The 26,423-nt window shown below is 45.3% G+C and overlaps 1 protein-coding gene across 1 annotated transcript in view; it reads right to left on the bottom strand.

Annotated features, from left to right (window-relative positions):
• The window catches only part of LOC144491680 (copine-9-like), a 380,635-nt gene that overhangs the window by 110,375 nt on the left and 243,837 nt on the right, over positions 1-26,423 (bottom strand). The window lies entirely within an intron of this gene.

Below are 26,423 nucleotides of genomic sequence, written 5' to 3'. Positions count from 1 at the left end.
CTTGCTGTTACTTCATCCCCAAGTGAGGTGATTTTCCTCATACGTTTCACGACTACCCAATTTCCTTCGATCAGTGTGTTTTATAGTGATGGAAGCCATTTTTTGTGATTGAACCTTGATGTTTCCGATCTGATTCCAATGGGGCAATCACTACAGTGGCTGATCTAAACACAGTGTTATGCACTATTTGAATCTGGATTTGTCTGTCATGGTCTTGGACACCTTCAAAGTCTTTGAGGGAGACTAACTGCAAGCAGTTCCAAATAAGATATCATGTATCTCAAACCAAAACGCTGTTTATGGCTTTGCTCTGCCCAAGACCGCAAGGAACTACAAAAGGACATGAATGTAGCCCAATCCATCACGCAAACCAGCCTCCCATCCATTGACTCTGTCGACACCTCCCGCTGCCTGGGCAAAGCAGCCAGCATAATTAAGGACCCCACGCACCCCGGACATTCTCTCTTCCACGTTCTTGCTTCGGGAAAAAGATACAAAAGTCTGAGGTCACGTACCAATCGACTCAAGAACAGCTTCTTCCCTGCTGCTGTCGGACTTTTGAATGGACTTCCCTTGCATTAAGTTGATCTTTCTCTGCACCCTAGCTATGATTGTAACACTACATTCTGCACTCTCTCGTTTCCTTCTCTATGAACAGTACGTTTTGTCTGTATAGCACGCAAGAAACAATACTTTTCACTGTACGTCAATACATGTGACAAAAATAAATCAAATCAAAAAAAATTTTAAGTTTCTTTCCATTGTTCTTTGAGCTATTGTTGATCCCTCACAAATAATTAGTATCCAGCACTTATAGAATCTCTACAGTGCAGAAGGAGGCCAATCAGCCCATCGAGTCTGCACCAACTCTGACAGAGTATCATACCCCACCCTATCCCTGTAACCCCACACATTTATAATGCTAATCCATCTATCCTACACATCTTGGGACAATGGGCATTGTGACGATACTGTCCCTTCAAGGAATGTATCTTAATCATGTTTCATTGTAGGTTTTTTCAAGCAGCTCCTAGTATTTTACTTTGGCACCGGTTTGTCTGCAGCCAATGTCCTCCCTTTGTTACTGCAGCAATATAATGGACATCATGTTTATTTTTAATCTGGACTAATGTAGTGTCATGGGGTTTTAAGATCCTTTTCGGAATTGCTGGGTGGAGCATGATTGACAGGTCAGGTGATGCCTGGGGACAATTTTTTCCACAAAAACGTCCAAGGTTTCAGTTTCATTTTTCTCAGATGCTGTTTGGACTTGAGACAGAAAGCAGTTTCCCTATCTCTCTCTTTCCAGAGGCATGCTGAAAGTTCAAGGACTGGGAAGCCTCAGCGTTTTAATCCAACATTCAAAGGACCAATTCAGAGCAAGTGTTAAAAACTGCAAAACAAAGCATCACGTGAGCATACTTGCTTTTTGTGCCAAGTCTAGAAATGGGTGTAAGTTTGTGGGGTGTTATTCGACTTGAAACATCATAGATAGCTAGCTAGCTGTCAAGGTTTATACTAAATCATGTTTGATTCTTGTAATTGGCAAAAGTTATACTAAATCTTTTTTTACATTTTAACTGTGTTCTTAAACAAACTTTGTTTCGTAAAAGCTTCCGAGTGGGTCACTTGAATCATACCTGGAGTGAAACACCTTGGGTCACCCGTGCCAAATTCCATTGTAAAAACCTAGGGACTAGGCTATCTTCATAAAACTAACCTTTCTGGCTTGGCCCTTAACACAATTTAGCATGGCCAATCCGTCTAACCTGCACATCTTTGGAGAGTGGAAGGAAAGTGGAGCACCCGGAGGAAACGCACAGACACAGGGAGACACAGAGATGAGGAGAAATTTCTTCAGCCAGAGAGTGGTGGGTCTGTGGAATTCATTGCCACAGAGGGCTGTGGAGGCCGAGACGTTGAGCGTCTTCAAGACAGAAATTGATAAATTCTTGATTTCTCGAGGAATAAAGGGCTATGGGGAGAGAGCGGGTAAATGGAGTTGAAATCAACCATGATTGAATGGTGGAGTGGACTCGATGGGCCGAATGGCCTTACTTCCGCTCCTATGTCTTATGGTCTTATGGTCTTATGTGCAAACTCCGCACAGAGAGGCACCCAAGGCTGGAATTGAATCTGGGTCCCTGGCACTGTGAGGCAGCAGTGCTAACCACTGTGCCACCATGCCGTCCACTCCATGATTTCTCCTGATCTTTTCTTTCCATCGATGGCAGGGTGGCACAGCGTTTAGCACTGCTGCCTCACAGCGCAAGTGTTCGATTCCCAGCTTGGGTGACTTGTCTGCGGAGTCTGCACATTCTGCCCGTGTCTGCGTGGGTTTCCTCCGGGTGCTTCGGTTTCCTCCCACAATCTGAAAGACGTGCTGGTTAGGTGCATTGGCCATGCTAAAAATTCTCCCTCAGTGTACCCGAACAGGTGTCGAAGTGTGGCAACTAGGGGATTTTCACAGTAACTTCAATGCAGTGTTAATGTAAGCCTACTTGTGAAACTAATAAATAAAAACTTGAAAATAAAGAATGAACTCTTTTCCCAATGAACCAAATCCAGAGATGCTTTGCTGATTTTACTCCTTATATAATAATGCCCTATGGATCACACACACTCAGCACTCATAGTTACCAGCTTCTTCAGTGTAATGACTAAGGCATTCCAACTTGATCCTCCACATATCCTCAACAGGGCAATGAAACTCTTGTTTTTTAAACATTTATCAACCAAGAGTGAATTTATATCCTTAGTACTCCTAATACAGTTTTCTATACATCCTTATCTCATGTGTTAACAGTACCTGAAGCTCTGCACCACAAACAATAAAGTGACATTCACCCTGCAGTTTCTTTAAGGCTAACCAACTATTACCACACTTTACTTACCAGGACTATGTTTCTTCTCCAGTCTGTGTTCAATACACCAATAGCACTGTTAGAATTGATTTGGTTACCATTATCCCACATCCAGTCCTGCATAGTGTTGAAGGTTACAAACAACAAACCCGGCTCGGGCCACCGTCTGTGTGGAGTTTGCACATTCTCCCCGTGTCTGCGTGGGTTTCCTCCGGGTGCTCCGGTTTCCTCCCACAGTCCAAAGATGTGCGGGTTAGCGGGATTGGCCATGCTAAATTGCCCCTTAGTGTCAGGGGGACTAGCTAGGATAAATGCATGGGGTTATGGGGACAGCATCTGGGCGGGACTATGGTTGGTGCAGACTCGATGGACCTCCTCCTGCACTGTAGGATTCTATGATTGTATGATTCTAACCAAGGGGAAAAGACGCCTTCATGAACTGCCCATCCTCAGTAATGGCTGAGCCCATACACGGGTGCAAAAGACAAGGCTTAATGCATTTGCCACCATCTGCAGTGAGAACTGCTGACTGGGTGATCCCTCTTGGTCTCCTCCTGAGGATCCCAGCATCAGAACTCGCTGATGGAACTCGCTGCCCCATAGCGCAGCAGAATCTGAATCATTAAATGGTTTCAAGAAGGAGATAGATATATTTCTGATTTTAAAAAAACAAGTTAAAGGGATATGGGGAACAGGTGGGGAGGTGGATTTGAGACCAGGTAGAGGTCAGCCATGATCTGATTGAATGGCGGGGCAGACTCAAAGGGCTGAATTTGCCTACGCCTGCTCCTAATTCCTATGTTCCCATCATGGATGTCAACCTTCAGCCAATTCAATTCATAGCAGGTGATATCCGGAAAGGGCTGAGAGTACTGGATGCAACCAAAGCTATGGGCCTCAATAAAATCCAACTGTTGTGCCGTAGGTTTGTGGCTCAGAGCTAGAGAGAGTCAACGGCATAGCTATAATGTCACTAGACAGAGCTAATCCAGAGGCAAAGGCTAATGTTGTGGGGACATGGGTGCAAATCAGCATCATGGCAGCTGGTGGAATTTAAACTCAATTAATAAAATCCAGTAATCTATGAAATATAGATAGTTGTAAAGCCATCTGTTTCACTGATGTCCTGTGTGAAAAGTAATCTTCCATCCTTATTCTGTCCTACCCATGACTCCAGACTATGGTTGACTCTTAAATGCCCTCTGAAAATGCCTAACACATCACTCAGCTCAAGGGCAATTTGGGGTAAGCAACAAACGCTGGCCTTGCTCACATCCCATGGAATAATATTTAAAAGTCTGGCCATGCCCTTAGCCAACTTGTTCCAGTGATAGCTACAACACTGGCGTCTACTCGATAAAGTGGAAGATTGCCCAGGTCCTGTCCACTGAAAGTAGGACAAATGCAATCTAGTCAATTACTGCATCATCTGCCCACACTAAATCATTAGCAGAATGATGGAAGGTGTCATCAACAGTGCTAAATGAGTGACACATACCAATAAATCATGCTCAGTTTTCCAAGACAACTCAGCACCAAAGCACGTTACAGGCTTGGTCGAAACACAGGCAAAAGAGCTGAATTCTAAAGGTGAGGTGAGAGTGATTGTCCTTGACATCAAGGCAGCATTTGACCAAGCGTGGTATTAAAAGCCCTAGTAAAACTAAAGTCAATGGAAATTAGGGGAAATACTCTCGATTGGTTAGAGCTATGAATAACACAAAGGAAGATGATTGGTTCTTAGAGTCCAACCATCTCAATCCCAGGGCTTCATTGCAGGGATTCCTCAGGATTATGTCTGAGGCCCAACCATCTTCAGTTACTTCATCAATGGCTTTCCCTTCATTAAAGATGTGCGGGTTAGGTGGATTGGCAATGGTAAATTGTCCCTTAGTGACGGGGGACTAGCTAGGGTAAATGCATGGGGTTATGGGGCTAGGGCCTGGGTGGGATTGTGGTCAGTGTAGACTTGATGGACCAAATGGCCTCCTTCTGCACTGGAGGGTTCTATGATCTATAGTCTAAAAATTAGCAGGCACAAGGGGATGACAGCCAGCCCGGGAGGAAGGTATAGTACCATGTTCCAGCTCACCAGAGGGCGAGGTGACAGGCGGCTTCTGCTGCAGGGGACTCAGGTGAGGACTCTGAGGGAGAGAATGCTGATAAACATGCACAACGAAACATTTAATGCTTTAGCAGGCCTGTCACAGAGCCTCGTGTCACTGTTAAGGAGCATGGAGGAGTTTGATTTCAAATGGAAGAAGGCACCATGCAGAGCTTGGTGTCCAACCTTCCCAACGTGATACTGGTAACCAACTCCATAACAGCATTAGCAGACCCAATATGGCAGAGCATCCAGTGGCTCTTGTCTCTGTTTCCAGTGAAGCACACGTAGATGCACTGGAGGATCAGACTCAGTTCATGAGGTTATTGCTGGCAACCAAGCAAGACTATGCATGCTCAGATTGCTGCCATCATGGCTGCTGGATCACCATGCTCCAAGTGCCATGCAGGCACATAAAGGAAGTCATTCAGCCCATTGACCCTGCATCAACAACAATCCCACCCAGGCCCATAACCCCACGTATTTACCCTGCTGATACCCCTGACACTAAGGAGCAAATTAGGATGACACATCTTTGGAGTGTGGGAGGAAACCGGAGCACCCAAAGGAAACCCACGCAGACGCGGGGAGAACTCACACAGTCACCCAAGGCCGGAATTGAACCCGGGTCCCTGGTGCTGTGCGGCAGCAGTGCTAACCACTGTGTCGCCCCATTATGAGGGACCATCCTCTCCCAGGACAGCAGCCACTGCCTGTGTCCTTGCTGTTGCTGTTGCTTATCGGCCAGTGTAGATTACAGTTGGTAAGCATTAGCTATGAGGAGAGGTTGGAGAAACTTGGTTTCTTCTCACAACAATGGAGGTTGAGGGGGTGACCTGATAGAAGTCTACAAGATTATGAGAGGCATGGGCAGAGTGGATAGTCAGAAGCTTTTTTCCAGGGTGGAAGAGTCAATTGCTAGGGGGCACAGGTTTAAGGTGCGAGGGGCAAGGTTTAAAGGAGATGTACGAGGCAGATTTTTTACTCAGAGGGTGGTGGGTGCCTGGAACTCGTTGCCGGGGGAGGTAGTGGAAGCGGATACGGTAGTGACTTTTAAGGGGTGTCTTGACAAATACATGAATAGGATAGGAATAGAGGGATATGGCCCCCGGAAGGGTAGGGGGTTTTAGTTAAGTCGGGCAGTGTGGTCGGTGCAGGCTTGGAGGGCCGAAGGGCCTGTTCCTGTGCTGTAATTTTCTTTGTTCTTTGAGACCGCACTGGAGGCACTAATCTTCAGGTGTATTTGAAGGAGAGAAGTGATATTTCCACAGGATCAAGAAGGCCCTCACATCAGACCTGCCAGGTGCATGGGAGCAGGTTGGAAGGGAGGTAAACGCTCGGAGTCTGACCCCAAGGACCTGACAGCAGAGCTGGAGAAAGTTTAATGACCTCAAGTGCACGGCCAAGGTCAATGAATGTATCTTCACATCACCCCTCTTACCCTTCAAACCATTGCCCTGTCTAGCTGCTCAATACCAACCTTGCATCCTCCTAAGCTTTTATGCTTTCTGTCTGCCGAAGATTCACACCTGGCCAGCTGAAGCATAGAAAAAAGATTGCAACCTCTCATCAGTGATGATGACGCACTCTCTCGATCTGACACATGCAGTTGCCAGCTCAGATACTGGCACTGCCTGGTACCTTAGAGATTCGTATAGAGTCAGGATTTGAGTACGGTGAATCACCAGGCACAAGGGGACGACAGCCAGCCCAGGGGGGAAGGTATAGTACCATATTCCAGCTCACCAGAGGGCGAGGTGACAGGCAGCTTCTGCTGCAGGGGACTCAGGTGAGGACTCTGAGGGAGAGAATGCTGATAAACATGCACAACGAAACATTTAATGCTTTAGCAGGCCTGTCACAGAGCCTCGTGTCGCTGTTAAGGAGCATGGAGGAGTTTGATTTCAAATGGAAGAAGGCACCATGCAGAGCTTGGTGTCCAACCTTCCCAACGTGATACTGGTAACCAACTCCATAACAGCATTAGCAGACCCAATATGGCAGAGCATCCAGTGGCTGCTGTCTCTGTTTCTAGTGCAGCACACGTAGATGCACTGGAGGATCAGACTCAGTTCATGAGGTTATTGCTTGCAACCAAGCAAGACTATGCACGCTCAGACTGCTGCCATCATGGCTGCTGGATCACCATGCTCCAAGTGCCATGCAGGCACATAAAGGAAGTCATTCAGCCCATTGACCCTGCATCAACAACAATCCCACCCAGGCCCATAACCCCATGTATTTACCCTGCTGATACCCCTGACACTAAGGAGCAAATTAGGATGACACATCTTTGGAGTGTGGGAGGAAACCGGAGCACCCAAAGGAAACCCACGCAGACGTGGGGAGAACTCACACAGTCACCCAAGGCCGGAATTGAACCCGGGTCCCTGGCGCTGTGCGGCAGCAGTGCTAACCACTGTGCCGCCCCATTATGAGGGACCATCCTCTCCCAGGACAGCAGCAACTGCCTGTGTCCTTGCTGTTGCTTATCGGCCAGCGTAGATTACAGTTGCCAACGCCAAGCTCCTGCAGTCTAAAGCGGGTCCTCGGGGCCCAGAGCTGCTCAATGCATCCTTCAAGTCCATCTGCAGTCTCCTCATTGGAAGTCAGCAGCCTTCCACCCATCATGTTGTGGCTAGTAAGGTAGTACTTTGCAGGAGCATTAAGGTAGGCAACGGCTCCCACATGACAGGAATGAAGGAAATGCGCAAGAGTCCACTTTTGTTTCATAAAAATGAATACTTTAAAGATCTTATTGTTATGATCCCAACTAATGTTACTACTGAACAAGTCAGATCCCAGGGTGGAAACTGGCTTGACAGATCCTAATTTTTAATTTTGTGTTTAGACGAGTGGATGGCGGCTACTGAACAGAATCACAGGAGTCAGCTGGTGAACTTTTAACAAAAAAATAAATCATTTATTCTAGAAGAGAAAATGAACTTTAATGCACTACTCTTTCACCCCAGCTATATCTTTACAAAGATTTACAGATTTGTAAGGATATCACATATTACAGAATCTATCTTATATTCTGATGTTCCAAGTCAGTACACAGTCCATGCAAACCAACAGGCAAACTGTGGTCAGAAACCCCGCACTCTGAAACAAAGTGGCAGATCCAACCCAAAAGCAACTTGCGTGGGATTTCTCATCAATTCCTCCCTGATGCTTGTTAAATTGTGAGCCAACTGGTCTCACTCTCTCTGTCTGCCACATGAGGATTTCCAAAAAAAACTTCTTTATATCTCCTCATGCAAATCTTGACGCACATTTTTACTTATCCCATCTTAGCTTTGCTCATCTCCGCTTCACGATGCCTGCTTTTACACCTGACCCTTTGCTGATTTAAACCTTGCAATCTGACAGTCTTCAGTTTAATTGATTAGTCACAGACATAGCAACCTCTCCCCCCCCTCCCCCCAGACAAGTCTGTATATCACAGAAATATTGGAAAAAGTGAAATTTTCTTTACAGCATTGATCTTATTGGTTGGAAACAGTGGCACACTGCTGCCTCACATTGCCAGGGACCCGGGTTCAATTCCCAGCTTGGGTCACTGTCTGTGTGGAGTTTCCACATTCTCCCCGTTTCTGTGTGGGTTTCCTCTGGGCGCTCCGGTTTCCTCCCACTGTCCAAAGATGTGCTGGTTAGGTGCATTGACCGTGCTAAATTCTCCCTCAGTGTGCCCGAACAGGCGCCGGAGTGTGGCGACTAGGGGATTTTCACAGTAACTTCACTGCAGTGTTAATGTTAGCCTACTTGTGCCAATAATAAATAAACTTTTAAAATCATTGCTAGGACTCCGGAAAATCTCCCTTTTAATGCAGTCCTGTGGTCTCCAGCTGTTCGTATGCTATTCTCATCATCTTGTACATCATTTAAGAAACTGCTTGATGAAACAGCTACTTTTAGTCACTCAGTGTTCCTGGTGCTATGTTGGGTCTCTCATCAATCTCTGTCCTGTTTTAGAATGGCTTTTAAAATTTTAATCAGCTTTTGAAATTTTGATTGGCTGCAGCTACTCTCAAGTTTTAAATTTTAAATACCTTGGAACATTTGTCCTTCGGGGAGCCAGGATGCAAATGTGTTTGGACGTGAGCTAAGTGGACATATCATTACTGCAGAGGACTGGAGGTTGTTAATAAGACACTCTGTGCTTTAAGTAAATTGAATATGAAAGAGGCTTCCATCGCCCATGACGTGACACACATTTATATACATGTCCAGTTCAGTCAATCAGTGTATAATTATCAGATTTTTAAATATGTATTTATAGCTGGAGTGCTGTGAAAAATTAGTACTTTTGTCACACAGAAAGACATTTATACATTATGCCACTCAAAAATGAGTGCTGGTTGACCTCTGCAGTGGTGGAACAATATGCTTGTGGAGGTCAGAAATGCACTATTCCTCTGGCGCATTGCCAAGACTCTTCATGATCTTTGTGAGACCATATTGAAGGGTGGTGCCTCTCCAGGCAGGTAGAGGACTGGTCAGGAAAAACAACCATGCAGAAGTAATTACTCACCATCAGCCTGAAGGAGACAAGTAATCTAGCTGCCGAGATGCAAGTGAGCTCCCTGAGATTCCCCACACTGGGTATTTCTTCTGAATCATTAAGGTACAAGTCCCGGTCATGGTGGTCTTTCCAACTACTCCAGGGGAATGAGTGTAAGGGAGGTGTCCTACACCCATCAACAAGAAGGGTTCTTAAAGGGTACTCTTGGCATTGCCTCCTGTTGCTTATGACCCGACATGTGTTTCGATTCCATTATTTAGGAATAAGTACACGTAATCGCATTGCCTTTGTGAGAAAACATTGCCTGAACTAAGTATCATTTGATACTGTTAAGGGACAAAATGCTGACACTTTAGGGATGGTGAAAAATGGACAAATATAGGATAATTTTCAAATCTAAGAGCGGTGAAATTTGGCTCCATTGTGCCTGCTTTACTAGCGATACGGCTGCTGTTCTGACTCCAACATGGCATCCACGGCATGTACACTTCTGCTGAGCTAGCCACACAGACGCCATTTTGATTTGTGCACATGCACAGGGAGTGTCCAGTGGGAGTATGCAGAATAGGCAAATCACATCAGTGGGTAAAATTGTTTTGGTGCAAGCATTGCCATTTTGGGGCTCAAAGCTCTAAATATCACCCTCTCTTAGCCTCACATGATTGAAAGTATGTTCAGTAGAGGAAGGATCTCTCACCGGTGCTATTTAAAGAAATTGTCAATGCTTTCATGCTAGTTACTGATTGATTTTTACTAGCTGTTGCTATGATTGTAGGAACATTTATTGGTTTTCAGTAGTTTCCAGAACTGTCTGCAGTTGCTAAAGTCTACAGTGGACATTCCCAAACTGGGTTCTGTGGAATGCCAGGCCAGACCCATCAATATAATTTGAGTTCCGTGCTGTTTCTAGCTCATCCAATCAGAGGCTGGATTCAGCAGATTCTGTGGGGCCTCCAAGGGGGTGAGAGTGAGCGGGACTGCGAGAGGGTGAGTGATGCTGAGAGTGAGGCCTGTGAGAGGGTGAGTGATGCTGAGAGCGAGGCCTCTGAGAGGGTGAGTGATGCTGAGAGTGAGGCCTGTGAGAGGGTGAGAGTGAATGGAGCCTGCGAGGTGGTGAGAGAGAATGGGCCCTGCGAGGTGATGAAAGTGAGCGGGACTGCGAGAGGGTGAGTGATGCTGAGAGTGAGGCCTGTGAGATGGTGAGAGTGAATGGGGCCTCCGAGGTGGTGAGAGTGAGCGGGACTGCAAGAGGACGAGTGCTGCTGAGGGCAGGACAGCAGAGGGTGAGTGATGCTGAGAGTGAGGCCTGCAAGATGGTGAGAGAGCGTGGGGCCTGCGAGATGGTGAGAGAGTGGGGCCTGCGAGGGGGTGAAAGTGAACGGGGCCTGCGAGATGCCGAGAGTGGGGCCTGAGAAGGGGTGAGAGCAAGTGGAGCCTGCGAGAGGGTGAGCAATGATGAGAGCGGGGCCTGCAAGAGGGTGAGCGATGATGAGAATGAGGCCTGCAAGAGGGCAGCAGCGCGTGGGGCCTGCGAGAGGGTGAGTGATGATGAGAGTGGGGCCTGCAAGAGGGTGAGCGTGAGGGTTTGGGGATACCGAAGAAGGTTTCATGTAATTTTTTTTTGTTCCTTGACTTTATTCCAAACATCTCCTCCCTCTGCCCAATGACGGCACAGTCAATGTTCCCAGGTGTTCACTGACTGCCACAGCGTAAGCTTCATTCCCTCATCAAACTGCACTTTGGGTTTTGCTTTCCTGCTCACTGAATGGTTCAGTAACCATGGAAATTGTACTCCAGCATTTCCAGATTCTGATTCTTACAGCACATTAAACATTTCACTGCACACATAACAAACTCAGCATTAATAAGCTATCTACACAAACAAGCTCTTGTTCGGTCAACCAGGATCAAACTAGAAAGCCCCTTCAGTAAGTATGGGAGCTTCAACCCAGCTCTCAAAAGAGGGTCCCTTCCAATTGACTCCAAATTGGCAATAATTGGAATCTTACTCTTAAAGAACATTGTGATAGCCAGGATAGGAGAAATGAGAATGCTATACTGGTACCAAAGTGTTCTTCAGAAGCTGGTGCATAAATGTGACTGAGACAACGAACAGGGAATTTTAAATTGCATACACTTCCAATAATAGCATATTGAGACCAGAGCTCTTAGATGTCACATACTGCAGCCTCAGAAATGCCCTCAATGAATGAACACAAGTGTTCCAATTCCCACCATGTAGCCACTGGGAGAGCACTTTATAGTAGCATCATATTAGGCACACGTGTGAAGTTTAATTTCCATTTTGCTTGTTTCCAATTAGAAAACAAATTAAGAAGTCTCACAACGCCAGGTTAAAGTTCAACAGGTTTATTTGGCAGCATGAGCTTTCGGAGCACTGCCCCTTCATCAGGTGAGTGGAGGATTGGGTTCACAAACAGGGCATATATAGACACAGACTCAATTACAAGATAATGGTTGGAATGCGAGTCTTAACAGGTAATCAAGTCTTTAGGAGGTGCAGACAATGCGAGTGGAGAGAGGGTTAAGTACAAGTTAAAGAAGTGTGAATTGTCTCAAGTCAGGACAGTTGGTGAGATTTTGCAAGTCCAGGCAAGTTGTGGGGGTTACAGATAGTGTGACATGAACCCAAGATCCTGGTTGAGGCCGTCCTCACGTGTGCGGAACTTGGCTATCAGTCTCTGCTCAGCGACTCTGCGTTGTCGTGTGTCTTGAAGGAGAACGCTTACCCGAAGATTGACTGCTGAAGTGTTCCCCGACAGGAAGGGAACACTCCTGCCTGGTGACTGTCGAACGGTGTCCATTCATTCGTTGTCGTAACATCTGCATGGTTTTGCCAATGTACCATGTCTTGGGACAACCTTTTCTGCAGCATATCAGGGAGACAACGTTGGCCGAGTCGCAAGAGTATTTACTGTGTACCTTGGTGGATGGCGACTCAACAGCCTAAGTGAGAGCCATTTTGTTGCAATTACCAGCAACTCGCTTCTGACAACACAGACAAAGTCTTGTGCAGAGCTCCCATCCCCAGCGTAGAACCTCATGGCTTCATTACAAATAGAAAACAAGTAGGTAGGTAACATGTTTGTAAATCCGATAAGGCTTTTCTTAAGTATGGGTCCACAGGTTTTTCACCGCATTCATCAAGAAAATTGTATTTTGGAAAAGTAATATGCTAAAGTTGAATTATTACCCTTTCCTCCAACGTTTCAAGCCTCTGTCTGACAATGAAATTAAACAGTGTCCCATCATGTGATGACTGACCATCTCTATATACTTCTCCCCCAGTGTGGATGTGACAAAGTTCAATTGGGTCCAAAACCCTTTTCAGTGACAGCTCTTCGGCCTGCTTTTGCTGGCAGCTGAAACTTTACGGCTTATCAAAATTCTTTACGATTGATTTTTACAAAAAAAACAATTCTCTGACAGAATTCTGGTCCAGCGTGAAGACTAACTATCCTGGCATTGCACGAGATTGCATTGAAAGTGATGGCCCTGTTGCCAGCACGAATTAGTGTGACGCTGGATTTGTCGCACTCATCAGTTTTCAAACCTTGATATCGATCAGCCGTCCTGTCACATGCAGTATCAACCACACTGCCCGAGTTTGAGCGACTGCGTCGCAACATTCACGTCCATTTGTCTCATTGGGCTCAGTGAGTACTTAAAATTACATTTTCACAAACTAGTTTCAAAACACAGATTTCCATATGTACTCAACGTATTGTAAGTTTATCTTTAATATACAAAGTTTAACAATTACATATTGGGCCGACACGGTGGCACAGTGGTTAGCACTGCTGCCTCACAGCGCCAGAGATGCGGGTTCAATTCCCGGCTTGGATCACTGTGCAGAGTTTGCACGTCCCCCCATCACACCCACCCCCCCCTCCGTATCTGCATGGGTTTCCTCCGGGTGCTCCGGTTTCTTCCCACAGTCTGAAAGTTGAATCAGCCATGCTCAATTGTCCCTCAGTGTACCCAAACAGACGTCAGAGTGTGGCAACTCGGGGATTTTCACAGTAACTTCATTGCGGTGTTAATGTGACTAATAAATAAACTTAACTTGCCTGAATGTTGTTGTTTTGTTTTTGTAGGCACCTCAGGTTACACGTTTTGGGGAAATTAATAGGGCGGCACAGTGGTTAGTGACCCGGATACAATTCCGGCCTTGGGTGACTGTCTGTGTGGAGTTTGCATGTTCTCCCCGTGTCTGCGTGGGTTTCCTCTGGGTTCTCCGGTTTCCTCCCACAGTTCAAAGATGTGCAGGTTAGGTTGATTGGCCATGCTAAATTGCCCCTTAGTGTCAGGGGGACTAGAGTATATATGTGGGATTATGGAGATAGAGTCTGGGTGGGATTCTTGTCGGTGCAAGCTCGAGGGGCTAAATGGCCTCCTTCTACACCGTAGGGATTCTATGATTTAGTAAAAAGTCACCCCTGACTTAGAGTAAGAGCACATGCTAGTCAAATGCTACAACCAATGAACTTTATACAACCAATGAACCTTACACACTCTAATGACCTGAACTGGAAGAACTCACCAGCAAGGCCTTGGGAATCAAATTTGTTTTCTGTTAGAAGGACAGACATGGGCCAGAATTTTACCACCCCGCCCGCCACGGAATTGGAGCGGGCGAGGAGCGGACAATGGAAATGCCCGTTGACATCGAGCGAGATTTTACGGTTTCGGGACGAGTGAGGCCATAAAATTCTGCCCATTGTGTCAGAGCAGATTAAGTGTAGCCTCTGGTGCTCAGCTTGGTGAATTATGTATTTGGAGCCAATTATGTCTGTTTAATATAAACCTATTCGTAGACAAGATTATAATTTAAACATTGCTCTGTGTACGTGACAAACAATGTACAAATGTAGTGTAGATCTGTGACTTAGCAGAGTGCAGTGTTAGGGGAGAGTGCTGTTTCTGGGTTTTGTCTCAGAAAGTTCTCTTCCTACAGAGTGCTGTATTAGAGAAGAGCGCTGTTTCAAGGGTCTCTCTGAGATCGTGTTCTCCCTGCAGAGCGCTGTTGCTGGAATTTCTCTGAGAACATGTCCTCCCTCCAAGCTTGAATCTTGAATAAATTATCTTGACCTGTACTCGAACCTCCTGTGATTAGTTCATAGAACTTCACCACAACAACACCAATCTTCAAGTGTTAAAATGGAAAGATTGGAAAATACATTGGAAGATAAAATTTGGGATGGAATGCTCTCAGGGCTGCTTCTTTTACAGGGAAAAGTCATGGACAAATTACAGCAGATCTAGAAATTCTCTCTCAGCTAAAATGCAGAATATCTATGAAGCAATCCAAGTAGAGAACCTCGTTTTTAGGATGTGGCTGGTTTGCTAAATGGGAGGTCTGGTAAAGATTGGGCTATGATTATCGTGCTCCCCTGTGTGGATGTTCAGCTTCCGCTCAGGTGATATCCCTTGTCCCCAAGAAGCCATTGTGCCACTCTGTATTCTGGGCAGAAGAGACAAGGACTGGGTGACTCCTGTGTGATAAAGGTGAAATTATCAGGAAACCTGAGTCCAGATCCATTTGATGCGATTCCTGTTGTACAGAAGCTGTGATGTGGAGATGCCGGCGTTGGACTGGGGTAAACACAGTAAGAAGTTTAACAACACCAGGTTAAAGTCCAACAGGTTTATTTGGTAGCAAAAGCCACACAAGCTTTCGGAGCTGCAAGCCCCTTCTTCAGGTGAGTGGGAATTCTGTTCACAAACAGAGCATATTCAATTTACATGAATAATGGTTGGAATGCGAATACTTACAACTAATCAAGTCTTTGAGAAACAAAACAATGTGAGTGGAGAGAGCATCAAGACAGGCTAAAAAGATGTGTATTGTCTCCAGACAAGACAGCCAGTGAAACTCTGTGAAACTCTGTGGGGGTTACAAATAGTGTGCCATGAACCCAATATCCCGGTTGAGGCCGTCCTCGTGTGTGCGGAACTTGGCTATCAGTTTCTGCTCAGCGACTCTGCGCCGTCGTGTGTCGCGAAGGCCGCCTTGGAGAACGCTTACCCGAATATCAGAGGCCGAATGCCCGTGACCGCTGAAGTGCTCCCCAACAGTACAGAAGCTGAACAGCAAGTGATTGGAAGCTGTTCTTGTTGAAGAATAGTCTGGACTTTTGCTGTGGAGCATTCACAGCTTTGAGGGTTGAGTTAACAATCCTGGCAAAGCCCACCCACTCTACAGCGCCCAGAAGGAAAGCGATCAATTCATTAGTCTGAGCAAAGAGTGTGTCCATCACCTGCATGATGCAAGAATATCCTTTAAAATGGCTAATGTTACCACAGTCACCTGTTGCAACCTGGAATGAATCTGAGTCACTGCAATCCACGAAGGGTCATAGTCGCCTTCAGAAGGCATAGGCAGTGAAGTGTGTATAAAAGATGATCTTGTTCGGTTGTAGCATTGCTGGTGAAGTTCAGCCACTGGACACATTGCTCCTTAGTTAAATTGAGGTAAGGTGATCTGATCCTGTGCACTCATAAAATCATAAGATATAGGAGCAGAGTTGGGCCAAATGACCCACTGAGTCTGCTCTGCCATTCAGTCATGGCTGATAAGTTTTTCAAACCCATTCTCCAGCCTTTTACCCCATAACCTTTGATTCCCTTACCAATCAAGGACTTATCTATCTCTATTTTAAATACACTCAATGACCCGGCCTCCACAGCTTTCTGTGGCAACGGATTCCATTGATTCACCACACTCCGGCTGAGGAAATTCCTCCTCATCCTGGTTCTAAAGGGTCATCCCTTTACTCTGAGGCTGTGCCCTCGGATCCTAGTCTCTCCTAGTAATGGAAACATCTTCCCCACGCCCACTCTATTCAGGCCTTTCAGTATTCTGTCAGCTTTGCTTGATCTCAGATCTCCTTCACCAACTTCATCCTGCTGCTACAGGCCTCTCCATTCCTATTTGCTGTTCTTTCTTCTTTTCACCCTCCAGTTCCCATGTGAGGCCAAGCAGGACACCCAAGTTGCCAGCGGATGTTCGTGCCAAAGCCCCTGGAAATTGTCATCAGCTTGGGAAAAAACCTTTTCACCACTTTTACTCATCGGCTACAGCACACAATGCAGCAGCCGAAAGAGGCAGAAGAGTCCACTAGCAATCTAAAATGGCTAACGGGGTCTTTACCTTCATGTATCTGAGGATGCCTTTCAACAATGAGCACAGTAAGAAGTCTCACAACGCCAGGTTAAAGTCCAACAGGTTTATTTGGTCGCACGAGCTTTCGGAGCGCTGCTCCTTCATCAGGTGAGTTTTAAATAATGAAGGTGCGATCTCCTTCCTGACAGTTACCACCATGGATTTGGGGGCAAGGTTTTAAGATACAATTTCTCATTTTTTTTCTTTTTATGGTTGCAATTTTTAAAAAATGGGAACTCTCTAAAGACAATGGAGACTGTCCGGACTGCTTTAATACAGTCACGTTCTACCAAGTGGGAAGAAAAAAAGACACTTAACCCATTAACCCACTTAATGCAGCATCAATAATTCCATCTCCCATCGGATTCACGCTATCTTGGGACTTTTCAAATGTTTCTGAGGTGGAACATCAAAATACAATTACCTGATCTGAAACAATAACTGCAGCATACATGGACTAATAGAATTTCTCTGGAATATACAACAAGCAGAGTACTTTAAGGGACTGCTTAACAGACAGGAGAGAGAGATCAAAAGGCAATGCCAAAATAAAACAGGCTGCTGAAGGTGTACCTGCACTCTCTCTCTTTCTGGGAAATATTGTGCCCAGATTTGCAAAGTAACCATCCAGAGATGAGAAATCTACTGCAAATCAAAACCATTAGGGAATAAAACATGGAGAACAGTTCTATACCCAGGGCGATAACTGAACAAAATGGCCACAACATCGAGACCACCGCATTGAGAACAGCCAAGGAACAACTAACCGTATACTCATTTGTTTTATTTTTTTGATGAACTGTAATAAAAATCCTCGGATTCTTCCATCTATACTGGTGTGTGTGTGTGGGCTCAGTTAAATACGTGTATGAAATAGTTTCAACACACTTACCTCATTCTTTGTTTAACCTAAGGAAACCTGTCTGATTAATTATTTACAATCTTAAAGCGCATATGGGTGGGACTCCTACACAATTGGCAAAGCACATCCTTTCTAAACACACTAAAAAGACTCTATTATGATCAGACCTGGAGCGGGATAAAATGGGAGTCATTTCACTCTTCCTCACTTGATCATTTAAAGGAACACTGGGAGGCGGTGACATAATGGTAATGTCACTGGACTAGTAATCCAGAGGCCCAGGCTGACATCCTGGGGATATGTGTTCAAATCCCACCACAGCTGCAGGTGGAATTTAAATTCAGTTAAGAAATCTAGAAAACAAGGCTGGTCTCAGTAATGGTGACCGATTACTGACTGTCATAAAGACCCATCTGGTTCACAAATGCCCACGAGGGAAGGAATTATGCCATCCTCACCCTGGTCTGACCCACAGCAATATGGCTGACTCTTAACTGCCCTCGGAAAAGGCCTAACAACCTACTCAGGTCAAGGGCAATTAGGGGCGGACCTTACAGAGACGCCCAAGCAAAAATGAAGAAATCTTATTTGTATGTAGCACTGCCTCTTGGACAAATAAAAGGCGTTCAAGTCAATATGGCATTCAGTGCATTTCCAATCCAGATCACGCATGGCAGTTTGTGCACACAACCCATTTTATGCAGGAGAAACAGATGGTCATGAGATTCTTCCTCCCTTAATATATCCGCTACTTTGGACATCCTGGTAGCAAGAACATAGGAACTAGGAGCAGGAGTAGGCCATCTGGGCCCTTGAGCCCACTCCGCCATTCAGTAAGATCATGGCTGATCTTTTCGTGGACTCAGCTCCACTTACCCGCTCACTCACCATAACCCTTAATTCCTTTACTGTTCAAAAATGTATCTATCCTTGCCTTAAAAACATTCAATGAGGTAGTCTCAACTGCTTCACTGGGCAGGGAATTCCACAGATTCACAACCCTTTGTGTGAAGAAGTTCCTTCTCAACTCAGTCCTAAATCTGCTCCCCCTTATTTTGAGGCCATGCCCCCTAGTTCTAGTTTCATCTGCCAGTGGAAACAACTTCCCTGCTTCTATCTCATCTATTCCCTTCATAATCTTATATGTTTCTATAAGATCTCCCCTCATTCTTCTGAATTCCAATGAGTATAGTCCCAGTCTACTCAATCTGTCCTCATAAGCCAACCCTCTCAACTCTGGAATCAACCTCGCGAATCTCCTCTTCATCCCCTCCTTTCTCAAGTAAGGAGATCAAAACTGTACACAGTACTCCAGGTGTGGCCTCACCAGCACCTTATACAACTGCAACATAACCTCGCTGTTTTTAAACTCCATCCCTCTAGCAATGAAGGACAAAATTCCATTTGCGTTTTTAATTCCCTGCTGCACCTGCAAACCAACTCCTTGTGATTCTTGCACAAGGACGCCCAGGTACCTCTGCACAGCAGCATGCTGCAATTTTTTACCATTTACATAATAGTCCATTCTGCTGTTATTCCTACCAAAATGGATGAAGTAGTGGAGTTATTTTTAAATGTTTGAAGTATTTGGCGTAAGTAGCGGGTGTTGCTCTTGAATATTAGAAAATATCGTCATTAAGCCAAAATGGAGCTACTGAGGACTTTTGAGAATTGCAGCAAGCAGTCTTTTGGAGGGTAGCGATGCCTGTGGAACATGGAAGGATTTGAAGATATTTGAAGATTGTACAGTCTAGTTTGATCTTTTCCTGGCCACTGGCTGAGGAAAGTTTGGAAAGGAAAATGAATCCTTCTTGCTTCAGGCATTCAGTGTCAACATTAAGCACTCCCGAGTCAAGCATAGCTCACTCAGATGTACAGTAAAGATTCATCGACTTCCCTCCAACAATATAACTCAGCAAACATAAATGCAACATACTGCGGATGCTGGAATCTGAAACAAAAACAGAAAAATGCTGGAAAATCTCAGCAGGTCTGAGCATCTGTGGAGAGAGAATAGAGCCAATTTTTCGAGTCTGGATGACCCTTCATCAGAGCTGAGAGGAAAGAGAGTCAGCAGAGATTTATGCTACGAGGGTAGGGAGTGGGGGGGTCGAATTGGACAAAGGGAATGTAAATGAGCATGCAAAAGGCTGAGAAGGTGTTGAAAGTGCCCATTAAGTGATGAGAATGTGTTAATGGCAAAACAAAGGTACAGCTTGGTAAAGGGCTGCCTGAGGAACGTGGCAGTTGCCCTGAAGAAGTTGAGGGGTTGGGGTGGGGGGGAAGGCTGGAAAGAAGATCGATAAAAATGGAGAATGAGATGAAATGAAATGAAATAAAATAAGTGGAAATGGTGTGGAGGTGAGAGTTGATGCTCTGAAGTGGTTGAACTCAATGTGCAGTCCAGAGGTGGCACGGTAGCACAGTGGTTAGCACTGCTGCCTCACAGCGCCAGGGACCCGGGCTCGATTCTCGGCTCGGCTCACTGTCTGTGTGGAGTTTGCACGTTCTCCCCGTGTCTGCGTGGGTTTCCTCCGGGTGCTCCGGTTTCCTCCCACATTCTGAAAGACGTGCTGGTTAGGGTGCATTGACCTGAACAGGCGCCGGACTGTGGCGACTAGGGGGAATTTCACAGTAGCTTCATTGCAGTGTTAATGTAAGCCCTACTTGTGACGAATAAATAAACTTTGAACTTTGAAGGCTATAAAGTGCCTAATCGGAAGATGAGGTGCTGTTATGAACCTAATATATGGACCTACATATGTAATATAATATTATATAATATATTAATTGAATATAACTCAGCCTCAGAGAAGACTTCCCTTCTACGGCGCCACTTTTTTCCATTTCTCGCAACCGTCACTGTAAGCCCCCATGAAGAAGATTGCCAATTACTGTCAAATTTTGGACAGTTTTACGTAGCCCACTCTATAACCAAGTTCCCCCCGATTATTACATTCTGACAGTTTGCAGAATGAAAACTGCTCTAAAGCACAATGATAATCAGGTGGGGGCAGTCCATGTGGGCAGTGAGGAGGCACAAAACCTGCTGCGTGATAGGATAAGGAAACTTTGCAGATCTGAGTAATCAATCAGAAACAATGATTGTCACAAATCCCCAATAGGCTGTGGTTTTGCATTACTGATGAAAGTGCAGAGAACTGTAATTTTGTATTGCATCTGTTAACCTGTCAAAACATCGCAGAAAATTACTCTTGAACATTTATAATACTACAAAATATCGCCTCGTTTAAGATACAGTACACAGCAAACAGATGAGCATGTGTATTGTCTATATAATAGAACAAAGAAAAGTACAGCACAGGAACAGGCCCTTCGGCCCTCCAAGCCTGCGCTGATCATGATGCCTGCCTAAACTAAAACTGTATGCACTTACAGAGTCCGTATCCTTCCATTCCCATCCTATTCATGTATTCGTCTAGTTACCCCTTAAATGCCGCTATCATACCTGCTCCCACCACCTCCCTGGGCAGTGCGTTCCAGACATTCACCACCCTCTGTGTAAAAAAACTTGCCTCGCACATCTCCTCTAAACTTTTCCCCACGCACCTTAAACCTATGTCCCCTAGTACTTGACTTTTCTACCCTAGGAAAGAGCATCTGACTATCCATCCTGTCCATGCCACTCATAATCTTGCAAACCTCTATCAGGTCGTCCCCTCAACCTCCATCATTCCAGTGAGAACAAACCAAATTTATAATATTGATAAGAATTACGATCAAGCTTGAACGTAAATGCTACAGGGTTTGAAGGCATTTTAAAAATGTTAGGTGTATATAGCATTTAAATAGGGGAGGTGGCACAAAGATTGGTGGAGTTGCTGATAGTGCCGGGGGTTGCCAGAGGATACAACAGGATACAGATAGATTCGAGGCTTGGGCGCAGAAATGGCAGATGGAGTTTAATCTGGATAAATGTGAGGTGATGCATTTGGGAGGATCAAATTTAGGTGTGAATTATACTGTGAATGGCAGAGCCCTTAGAAACATTAACATACAGAGGGATCTGGGCATGCAGGTCCATAGTTCCCGAAAAGTGGTAATACAGGTGGCCAAGGTGATTAAGGAAGCAAATGACATGCTTGCCTTCATCAGCCGGGGCACTGAGTAGAGGAGCTGAGAAATCGTGTTGCAGCTATATAAAACCTTGGTGAGACTGTATTTGGAACTTTGCGTGCAGTTCTGGTCACCACACTACCAGAAGGATGTGGAGCTTTGGAGCGAGTGCAAAGAAGGTTCAGCAGGATGATCTGAATTGATTTGATTTATTATTGTCACATATATTAACGTACAGCGAAAAGTATTGTTTCTTGCGCGCTATACAGACAAAGCATACTGTTCATAAAGACGGAAACGAGAGAGTGCAGAATGTAGTGTTACAGTCATAGCTAGGGTGTAGAGAAAGATCAACTTAATGCGAGGTAAGTCCATTTAAAAGCCTGACAGCGGCAGGGAAGAAGCTGTTCTTGAGTCGGTTGGTACGTGACTTCAGACTTTTGTATCTTTTTCCCGACGGAAGAAGGTGGAAGAGAGAATGTCCGGGGAGCGTGGGGTCCTTAATTATGCTGGCTGCTCTGCTGAAGCAGCGGGAAGTGTAGACAGAGTCAATGGATGGGAGGTTGATTTGCATGACGGATTGGGGTACACTCATGATCTTTTGTAGTTTCTTGCAGTCTTGGGCAGAGCAGGAGCCATACCAAGCTGTGATACAACCAGAAAGAATGCTTTCTATGCTGCATCTGTAAAAGTTGGTGAGAGTCATAGCTGACATGCCAAATTTCTTTAGTCTTCTGAGAAAGTAGAGGCGTTGGTGGGCTTTCTTAACTATAGTGTTGGCATGGGGGGACCAGGACAGGTAGTTGGTGATTGGGACAGCTAAAAGCCTGAAGCTCGCTACCCTTTCTACTTCGTCCCCATTGATGTAGACAGGGGCATGTTCTCCTTTACGCTTCCTGAAGTTGATGACAATCTCCTTTGTTTAGTTGACATTGAGGGAGAGATTACTGCTGCCGCACCAGTTCATCAGATTCTCCATCTCATTCCTGTACTCTGTCTCATCATTGTTTGAGATCCGACCCATGATGGTGGTGTCGTCAGCAAACTTGAAAATTGAATTGGAGGGGAATTTGGCCACACAGTCATAGGTGTATCAGGAGTATAGTAGGGGGCTGAGAACACAGCCTTGTGGGGCACCGGTGTTGAGGATGATCGTGGAGGAGGTGTTGTTGCCTATCCTTACTGATTGTGGTCTGTAAATTCGGAAGTTCAGGATCCAGTCGCAGAGGGAGGTGTCGAGGCCCAGGCCACAGAGTTTGGAGATGAGTTTTGTGGGAATAATGGTGTTGAAGGCTGAGCTGTAGTCAATAAATAGGAGTCTGACGTAGATTTGTGCCAGGACAAGCCTTTCAAAGCACTTCATAATGATGGATGTCAGGGCCACCGGCTGACAGTCATCAAGGCACGCTGCTTGATTTTTCTTAGGTACCGGGATGATGGTCGGCTTCTTGAAGCAGATAGGGACCTCAGATTGTTGTAAAGAGAGGTTGAAGATGTCTGCCATTTGATCTGCGCAGGATCTGAGTGCTCGTCCGGGTACCCCATCCAGGCCAGTCGCTTTCCATGGGTTGACCTTCGAGAAAGCTGCTCTGACATCTGCAATGGTGACCCCAGATACAGGTACATCCGGGGCTTCCAGGGTGGAGCGCATGCTCTTGCCGACCTCTTGCTCAAAATGGGCATAGAATGCATTGAGCTCATCAGGGAGGGGTGGTTGGAGCCGGTGATTTTACATGCCTTCATCTTGTAGCCTGTTATGTCTTGCAGACCTTGCCATTGTCAGTGGGGGTCGGTGTGGCTAGTCTGGGATTCTAGCTTGGTCTGGTACTGTCTTTTGCCATCTTTGATGGATCCCCTTAGATCGTATCTCGCTTTCTTGTCTAGGTCAGTGTCGCCTGACTTGAACGCCTCAGACCTGGACTTCAGCAAGCCGTGGATATCCCTGTTCATCCATGGATGGTGTCTGGTCTTGAGGGTGTTGGCTATGAGGAGAGGTTGAATAAACTAGGATTGTTTTCACCAGAAAGACGGAGGCTGAGGGGAAATCTGATAGAGGTCTACAAAATTATGAGAGGCATAGACAGGGTGGATAGTCAGAGGCATTTTCCCAGGGTGGAAGTGTCAATTACAGGGGAAACAGGTGAGAGGGGGAAAGTTTAAGGGTGATGTGCGGAGGATGTTTTTCACGCAATGAGTGATGGGTGCCTGGAACGCGCTGCCTGAGGAGGTGGTGGAAGCAGGCACATTAGCAACATTTCAGAGGCATCTGGATGGGTCCATGAATAGGGAGGGAATAGGGGGATACGGACCGAGTAAGGACAAAAGGTTTTTTTTTGTTTATTTAGGGCATCATGATTGGCACGGGCTTGGAGGGCCGAAGGGCCTGTTCCTGTGCTGTACTTTTCTTTGTTCTTTGTTCTGTGATGGTGTAGTGATACTGACGGTAATTCAGAGGCCCAGGCTAATGATCTGAGGACATGGGTTTACAGGCCATCCCGGCAGCTGGCAGAATGTAGATTCAATTAACGAATCTGGATTATAAAGCTTGCTTTCTGAAACTATCAACAATTTTTAAAAACATTTTTATTTTGATTTATTATTGTCACATGTATTGTTTCCTGTGCACTATAGAGACAAAACATACTATTCATGGAGTACATAGGGGAGAAGGAAACAAGCGGGTGCAGAATATAGTGTTACAGTCATAGCTAGGGTTGATTATAGCTAGAGAAAGATCAGCTTAATATAAGGTAGGTCCAAGTCTGATGGCAGCAGGGAAGAAGCTGTTCTTGAGTCGGTTGGTACATGACCTCAGGCTTTTGTATCTTTTTCTCCACTGAAGAAGGTGAAAGTGAGTATGCCCGGGGTGTGTGGGGTCCTTGATTATGCTGGCTGCCTTCCCGAGGCAGAGGGAAATGTAAACGGAGTCAATGGATAGGTGGCTGGATTGCGTGATGGACTGGGCTTCATTCACAACCCTTTGTAGTTTCTTGCGGTCTTTGTCAGAGCAGGAGCCATACCAAGCTGTGTAATCTGGTTCACTAATGCCATTTAGGATTAGAAGTCCTTATCTGGTTTTTCCATATGTGACCCCAAGCCTGAAACAGTATGGTTGACTCTTCACTGCCTTGTGAAATGGCCCAGCAAGTGTGACACTCAGTAGAGGTTTAACCTAAAAAGAATATGTCAGAAATCAGCAATTACAGAGAGATGGGCATGACCATCAAACGCTCCCAAGTCAAGTATTGCACACCCAGATGTGCAGTAAAGATCCCTCAGCTTCCCTCCAACAATCTAATTCAGCAACCAGAACGCTGATCACATTCCTGAATGCTAATAAGCCGACTGTTTGGCCTGTTTCCATGCTGTAAACCTCTATGACTCTACTGGGCCAAATGCATGCAATTGGGGCTAGCTTCGTGGTTAAAAACTGGGCAGCATGGACAAATTGGGCCGAAGGGCCTGTTTCCATGCTGTAAACCTCTCTGACTTTATGACTCTATGACTGGAAACTGTTCAACCAAAAGATATGGTGTTTGCTGTGATATTGTACTTTAACAATGTTATGTATTTAAACTGGTTGCATCTCTTCTGGTATAACATTATATGATCTGTAGCGACGTAAACAGAGTGATTTGTGACTTTTGGGGCTCTTCCGTCTTAGACCTGGAAGGAGCCACACCTTCTTGATAAACCTGCATCATGTTTCACTATAACCTAGTAAGAAGTCTCACAACACCAGGTTAAAGTCCAACAGGTTTATTTGGTAGCAAATACCATAAGCTGTATAAGCTCCACATCATCACTATAACCCACCAGTGCGGCACCTCATTACACTTCTTCTTTATGGTGGTTACCAGTTGATACATAACAAAGAAGAAACTGGCGACGAGAATCGGAGACATTTTTTTTCAACCAGATTTATAGAAAAAACACATCACTTTGGATTGAAAAGTCGATCGAAGGCAAGGAAAATAAATCTCCAATGCACAACAAAAAGGTTTAGAAAGAAAAGGAAACTGGGAGTAAGCAAGAAACAAAGGTTAAACTTACCTCCCCTTTGATAAAGTGGGTAGACTGCCAAGCTGCGGATGCCACGCAAGTGGCGAAATGGAACGGACTGCGAGAACAGAGACTGACAGAAACAGAAATCTCTGTGGAATCTTAAAAGGGAAGCTACAACTCGGAAGAAAGGAAAAGTTCCAGGGAAAGGAAAACTGTGCATTGTTAGCAAGGGTACTCTCTTGCATTGTGTGAGGAAGAGGGGAAAAATTGAAGACAGTAAAAACCTGAAAGCAGATAACCAAAAATGGCAAGAAAAGAGAATGCTATGGGGGTTTTTGAAGAGGATTGTGAGACTTGAAACTCATACAAAAAAAGATTTCAATATTATCTCCAAAACAAAACAAGTACCAGATCACCTAAAAGTTGTAACATTTCTCGGTTTGGTAGGACACAAAACCTTTACATTGCTACAAAGTTTAGTCCATCCAGCAATGCCAGGAGTTCAAACCTACAATTAACTGACAATGGTCTTAGAGGAGCATTGCTCAACAAAACCGTTCATTACTGCAGTAAAACCTAGGTTCCACCAAGGAAGGCAAAAGCATTTCACAGTTTTTAGCGACCATATGAAGGTGAGCTAAATATTTCAAATTTGGTGAGACACCTGATGATACTCTTTGCAATACTTTGCTACGTGGACTTCAGAATTTAGAGGAAGTTATATATGGAAAAGAACACTGACCCTTAAATCAGCAGTGGACATTGCAGTGTCAATGGAGTAAAAGATTTTATCGCTACCT

The sequence above is a fragment of the Mustelus asterias genome, chromosome 3, assembly GCF_964213995.1.
Source record: "Mustelus asterias chromosome 3, sMusAst1.hap1.1, whole genome shotgun sequence".
NCBI lineage: Eukaryota > Metazoa > Chordata > Chondrichthyes > Carcharhiniformes > Triakidae > Mustelus > Mustelus asterias.
This window is presented reverse-complemented; position numbering and strand designations above follow the sequence as displayed.